The sequence below is a fragment of the Ursus arctos genome, unplaced genomic scaffold (genome assembly GCF_023065955.2).
Source record: "Ursus arctos isolate Adak ecotype North America unplaced genomic scaffold, UrsArc2.0 scaffold_26, whole genome shotgun sequence".
NCBI classification, from domain to species: Eukaryota; Metazoa; Chordata; class Mammalia; order Carnivora; family Ursidae; genus Ursus; species Ursus arctos.
This window is the reverse complement of record NW_026622941.1, coordinates 24,777,132-24,784,567: the sequence shown is the minus strand read 5'-3', so window position 1 is coordinate 24,784,567 and position 7,436 is coordinate 24,777,132. Positions and strand designations below refer to the sequence as shown.

The window sequence follows — 7,436 nt, the reverse complement described above, 5'->3', positions numbered from 1 at the left end:
ATGCGCCCCTCCCAGGCGCCGCGGAGCAACCAGGTTCCAGACGCTGGCAGTTGGCGCAGTCTTCTCCCTGGCCGGACCCTAAAGGTCGTGTTTGCGCCTCTCAACATCCCGCTGGCGGAGCGGCTGCTGATGGCCGCGGTGCTGCAAAGGGTCCTTCCCGGGGCTCGCAGAGATATGCATTGGAATCACCGTGACACACAACTATTGGTTCCTCTCTATAAGATGGCTTTATTTTGGCATACCCCGGAGCAAGGAGGCTGGAGATCCAACTGGGTCAGAAGCTGGGCCGTTTGGAGGTATTTTAAGGACTATTTTCCAGTTCACCTCATCAAAACTTGGAACTTGGATCCAAGTCACAACTATATATTTGGGTTTCACCCCCATGGAGTGCTTGTGGCTGGAGCCTTTGGAAATTTTTGTACAAATTATTCGGACTTTGAGCTGTTGCCTGGCTTCACCACAAATCTTCATGTGCACCCATTTTGGGATCCACTGTCCTCTCTTTCGAGAATATCTGATGACTAGTGAGTCGGTCTCAGTTTCTAAGAAAAGTGTGTCCCGTGTGCTGAGCAAGGAAGGAGGTGGAAACATTTCAATCATTATTCTTGGGAGTGCAGAAGAATCACTGGATGCCTATCCTGGAAAATTCACTCTGTTCATCTGCCAGCAGAAAGGATTTGTTAAAATTGCTTTGACTCATGGTGCCTCCTTGGTCCCAGTGTTTTCTTTTGGAGAAAATGAACTGTTTAAACAAGTTAACAACCTGAAGGCTCATGGCTTCGAACTGTGCAGGAGAAGCTACAGAAAATCATGGGGTTTGCTTTGCTGCTGTTCCATGCCGGAGGAATTTTTCAATACAATTTTGGCCTGATGCCCTATAGGAATCTTATCCACACTGTTGTTGGCTGCCCAATCCCTGTCCATCAGACTCTGCACCAAGCCTGGAGCATCAGACCTATATGAAAGAGCCAAGGAAATTACTGGAGGCACACGAAAGGGAGTACGGTATTCCCGAGCACAAAACTCTCATTTTTAAATAACTATACTCTTAGAAGACACGAGAGGATAAGAGAATATCCCACTGGAGGATACATATTTTAAATAAGGATTTTTTTTCTTTGACTCTGGAATCAAATTTGCAACTGTAAAGTATTATTTATGGTGACAGACATTGATATGTATGCATAGGAAATAAAAATACAGCAGGTTTGTTTTTTGTAAAAAAAAAAAAAAAGTGTTCCATTTGTAGCATTTTAAATTAATTCCATGGTTGCTCTGAATCAATTGAAAATGAAAAGCTCTAAAGGAGAAAAAGTGATATTGAGTTAAAATGCCCCTGTAATTTCGTTCTTAGTAAGAAATGAGGGTAATAACATACCTATTTAGATTAGAATATTAAAGGGAGAGAGAAAATATTGTTCTATTTCAAAACTGATGTCACATTATATTTATGTACTTAACACCTTCAAGGATGGTCATTGGGAGTCATGTTTAAAGGGGTAAAAAAGGGGGGCCTGGGTGGCTCAGTCAGTTACGTGCCAGGCTTATGGTTTCACCACAGGTCATGATCTCATGGGCCTTAGGATTCAGCCCTTGTGGAGCTCGTGTGGAGCCTCCCATGTTGAGCCCTGAGTGGTGCCCCAAGTCGGGCACTCAGCAGGGAGTCTGTTTGAGATTCTCTCCCTCTCTGCCTTGCACCCCCCGGCACATGCTCTCTCTTGTAAATCAATCAATCAAGTCTTTAATGAAATGAAGGGTAGAAGAGAAGGAAAAATAAAGAAGTGTTATAGGACCTGTAGAGATGTTCGGAAGACTAAGTTCTAAGATAAGGCCCACCAAAGGATATGCCAACCAAGATACTGATAATTGCTTCCAAAAACTATCTCCGTGGAATGGTGAAAGTAGAAACTACGTTGCAGCTATTAAAATGTCACTTGAATGAAGTTTAAAGTAGATGTTAAGTGTGGTCAGCAATCAGAAGCACCATAACAAAAGTATCCTTGCCTGTTATGGTAGCTTGATAAGAGAGCAGAATTGAGGGGAGGTTTGTTGTTTTTTGGTAGTCTTAAAATCAGTAGGGTGAGTTTGTTAACAATCTAAAGGTAAAAATACAATGGAGAAGTAAAGATTCAATAATTCTTTGCTCATGTATAGTAGAACTTTAACTTATTATAGAATTTATTATTTAATGTTAAATTATTTGTTGTCTTCGTGCTGAAGCTCGTAATGAATAACTTGGACTGGCAGTTGATGGCATTTTCCACATCTGGAGATGCTGTTGCCTATGGGGCAATTTCTTTCCATAACTGATGAGTCATTACATGATTTGTTGATGGTAGTGGTGGCCTGGATGAGAGAAATTTATATTGACCATCCAAGCTTCCAAGGGGAAATAAGTGATTATAATTAACCGGTAGTGTGTTAATATGATTAACACAGAGGATAAATTATTGCTCGTTTTCTGACAATTTGATTCATCAGTTGTTTATTTTACCAAATTTCTAGATCACTTAGCTGTGTTTCTTATGCGGTTATTGATGCACATGGATTTCTGATAGCATTACGTATTTTTCTTTGGGTTAGTTAGATCCATTTCATCATGGAACAGGAGCTGATATTTTGGAGGCTGGGAGAATGGTGGCTCTTGTTTCTGTGGCAGGGATTACATTTTCTCTGTAAGGTTGATGTTGAGAAGACAATGGTACCCCTCTCCGTAACTGTGGTGAAGGCAGAGCTTCACACTCTAGGATAGGTGGATTTCAGGACTTGGATACGTACATTTCTTAGTCAGTATTATTTGCTGAATTTCTCCCTTGAAACACTAGGGACTGAGAATTAAGAAAAGTCTTATATTTCTTACAGGAATGGTAAGCTACACTTGTTGCTACCATAATCAATATACATATACTTACCAACAGAGACAGAAAAAGATTTCTAATCCAGGGGCTATTTTCCATGCTAGATGAGGCAAGCATGCTGTTTTCAATTAATGACCCATTGTCTGGCTCCAGAATAAGGCAGATTCCACTCTATGTGATGTTCTCAATTGTGCCAATTTTGTATTTTGATAACATAGCATATGTAAAGTTTGGATGGACATTTCCATCAGGCCTCCTTAGGTTAAACATCACTTCCTGGACTTTCCTGTTAGGACATGGTTTCTGAGAACTGCCATTGAGTAAATATAAAGCGCTGTTATACCAGGAGCTAATAGCAGACCCTGTCTCAGGGTAGTTAATACAACTTGTTCAGGGTTAGTGGAATTTAGGTAGTCTGTGAGTTTAGCAAAAAACAAACCAATCCTCTGTCTTTGCTTAACAAATGAGTAGAAACTAGTTTTGTGTGTGTGTGTGCAGAGTGTTTAACTGTGGCAAGGAGTACTTCTGGACAGCCTCAGTGCAATGGTCAAAAGCATCTGAACAGCTGGGCCCCCAGAATCTGTGGCACAAAGAATAAATCCTGAGGGGAATACTGAAAATCCAATTCTAGGGGATATCCATATAGTATTTGATGAGTTGCATTAAATTGCAGCCAGCTCTCTGGGGCTGAAGGATATTCATTTACTGATTTTATTTCAAGGGTCAAGTGAGCCGAGTTGCCTGATCATACAATGTGTCATGAGGGATTGGGAAATGAAGTCTGTGCCCAATAGTTGCTGTTATCAATTGAATTGGATTAACAACAGTTGGAAATGCTGGTCTGACCTAGAAGTAGCAAACAAGAAACAAATTTCAACAAATATCAACAAATACCACTCTTCTTTTGAATGTCGAAGGATGTCTTGATGGTTGACTTGTTTCCCCCATATTCACTTTTTGACCTGCTTTTTATAGGAAAGTGGGATGACATCTACTGATACTTACTAGACATATATTTGCCTTAGTAGGCCTTCCTGGTTTTGTGCACCATGTAAGTAGCCCCAGAGAGGAGTGAAAGGGACTGACTTTTTTCACTGTTTTTACCTTTAATTTGCAACACTTCCTCTATCTACTCAAGAGTCCTTCATCCATCTCAAGCCCTGTCTGCCTTCCTCTTCCATGTTCTTTCTCCCTCTTCTCTTCCCTCTTCTTCCCTTCTTAATCTTCCTTCATGATAAGTTGGTGGATTTTGCATTTTGGCTTGATGCTGCTTTGACATATTCATGGAATTTGTTAGTTACCAAATTTCCTAATCCTTTCAACCTTAAATTATAGTAGGAAAAAAATCTTGAAATTAGCTCATCAAATAACCTTGGTTCCTGTGTTGGAGGTTATGGGCCCAAATTGCTAAACTGTGTGTGTGTGTGTGTGTGTGTGTTTAAGAGTTCAACAGGGAAATGTTTTTAAAGTTCAGGATATTATAGTCATATAGTTGAACAAAGATGTAGAAATGAACTGGTGCTCCAATTTGAATTAAGACATTTAATTTCAAGGAGGCTGGAAAACAACTCAAGCTCAGCATAGATATGGTGTGGTATTGTCTGAGAAGGAAGATGAGGTGACTGATTATCACAGAAATGGGAATATGCTGTGAAATAACAAGGGCAGGGCCTTTAGATTCTGTGGGTAACACTAAGTTGGCAAGATGAAGAATGTCATACTACCAGACAAAGAACAATGAATCTAGAAGGCAGAACGGGGCAGTCACCTGATGAACAAAAAAAAATTTTTAATTTATTTTTATTTTTTATTTTATTTTTTTTGGAGAGAGAGAAAGTGTGTGTGCACGCACATGTATGTGCATGCGAGCGGCGGTGAGGGGGGCAGAGGCAGAGGGAGAGAGAGAATCTTAAGCAAGCTCCACACCCAGCATGGAGCCCCACCTGGGGCTTGATCTCAGGACCCTAAGATCATGAATTGAGCTGAAATCAAGAAATGGATGCTTAACTGGCTGAGCCACCCAGGTGCCCCCAAAAACTTTCTAAAAGTGAAACCTGAGCACTGTTGCATATTTCACTGATTAACAGTATATGTTCTGACTCCTAGGGAGATGAGCTTCAAACAGGCTCAGGTTCTATTAGCCTTACCAATCCTTGGTGATAGAAATGCTTACCCGTGTGTGACATGTCCTTGGGTTTCTGAGATTCAGAATGCACATGCCAGAATCTTTCTTGCTTGAAGCAATTCATATTTATTGAAAAACAAACTCGTTGCACCTTGTCTAAATAATGTTTCTGGAAATTCTGTAGTGACTCTAGATAGAATGGTGAGCATCTATTTAATTTAGATGTTAAATTCGAAGATAGGAAATCCCCCTGTGAAATTTTCCGTGAAAGTTACCATACGAGTATATTTCCATATGAAACAAGTGCTAAGAAAATCATTCTGATATGGGTTATCTAGTTCAGAGAAGAGAGGATGAGCAGGGATAACAGCTTGTATTTCATAAACATTCACCATATACCAGGCATTTTGCTAAGTGCGTATTTCATTTTATCTTCACAACAAATATATTGGGATAACTGTTATCCTCATTGTATACATGATGAAAGAGAAATAATAAAATTAAGTAACTATCCAAAGTCACACACATAGTATATTATAGAGCTAGATTTCAAACTCTAGTCTGACCGTAGAAACTGAATTCTTAATTACAGTACTGCGGGTATTTACAGTTTATCATGAGACAGAAGCTACATTTAAAAAGATGGTCTTAACTTTACCAATAGAAACTGAGTTTGTTAGCAAGCATAAGGGTGCAACAGATGATTAATGTCTTTCTCAGATAATTTAGGAATAATAGTAACTAGACAGAACATGGTCTAAGTGATAGCTTGAAGTTCCTTAACAAATTGTGAACCTTTGATATAGCTGAATATTGTATTTAATGTGTACAGGGCATAAGATGGTACTGTATTTTCTTGTTGACTTTTCTTGCATAGTATATTTTGTATTTCTTTCCTCTTAAAAGTCACTGTTCCTTGTAGAAGTATTGGAAAATACAGAAAATATATAGAAAAGGAAATTAAAAAACTCAAAATTTCAGTGAACATTTAGGTATTTTAATCTTAAAATTTATTTATTTATTTATTTATTTATTTATTTATTTTTTAAGATTTTATTTATTTATTCGACAGAGATAGAGACAGACAGCGAGAGAGGGAACACAAGCAGGGGAGTGGGAGAGGAAGAAGCAGGCTCATAGCAGAAGAGCCTGATGTGGGGCTCGATCCCATAACGCCGGGATCACGCCCTGAGCCGAAGGCAGACGCTTAACCGCTGTGCCACCCAGGCGCCCCTAATCTTAAAATTTAAACTTAAAAATTTAAACTTAAAATTTCAGTGAACACTTAGGTATTTTAATCTTAATATTTTAATGAACATTTGCTTGTTACTGCTCATTACTATAAGGATTCACTGAAAAATAGAGCAAAGAGAAAAGTAAGCAACTACCATCATCTTTCCTTGTATACTGTTAACATTATAGTCCCATATTGTGAATATGTTTTGGGAGTTACGTGGGTGACTTATCACCATTTCAGTAGATTCCGGGTTAAACAATGTGTTGCCTGGAAAAGGTTTGCTAGTTCTTAAGAATTTGCTGAAAGCTGAATGTTCTATGACTGAGTACCAGTCAGTAAGAAAGTGTATTATAATCTTTGAGCCCGTAGTTTCTGGTAGCCTAGAGGAATTTGGAATTTGGGAAACTCAGAAAGGAAGGAATCACATAAATCACATAACTGAGTAAATGATGAGGTCTTCTTAGAACAAGATTGAGTTTTCATAATCATATCACATGTTGAGTCAGATGTACTATCTCACACAAATTTTGTACTTATGCTCGTGCCAAGAGGTAAAATTGTTTCTGTAGGAATGAGGAATGAATGAATCTGTTAAGAAACTGTAGGAGTCTCTGACATATGCTTATGCTCATGAAGATGATTTTTGCTTTAGCTGACTTGACAGGTGCAACTGGCTGAAGTCAAGGGGGAAATGGGAGGCTGCCAACGTCTCCCTTGCTGATTCTGAAGCTGTCAAGAAACTGCAAGGTGACTGTACAGATCTCTCCAGGTAGACTGGAACAGAGCCACTCCAGTGGCTGAGAAATGTTGTCATTGAAGATAGCCCTTCTGGAGGTGTGGCTATATTCTGTATTACTTCCTCAGAGATAGGCGACCCAAGAAAATGAGATTTCTTGGATAAGGCAAGGAAGTCTTGTGAATGCCAAGCTTGACTAATTGATTCTGAGACAAGGTCAGATAATACAGGAGGCTTTTGTATTTTTGTTCTGTGGATTAGAGTGTGTTCCTGTATTTCCCATTCTGTAGAGTCTTGTTTTTCTAAGAACATTGATACTATAGAAGTTCTACTCTGAAGGAAGTCAACATTTATGAATGAAGTAGCTGTTAATACCATAGAAGGAATGCCCTCAGGAAAGCCAAAGAGGGGCGTCTGGGTGGCTCAGTCGGTTAAGCGTCTGCCTTTGGCTCAGGTCGTGATCCCAGGGTCCAGGGATGG

At 39.4% G+C, this 7,436-nt stretch overlaps 1 pseudogene; it reads left to right on the top strand.

Moving 5' to 3' along the window:
* On the top strand, positions 1 to 1,040 carry LOC113257495 (2-acylglycerol O-acyltransferase 1-like; annotated as a pseudogene).
* Positions 1,041 to 7,436: the final 6,396 nt, after the last annotated feature.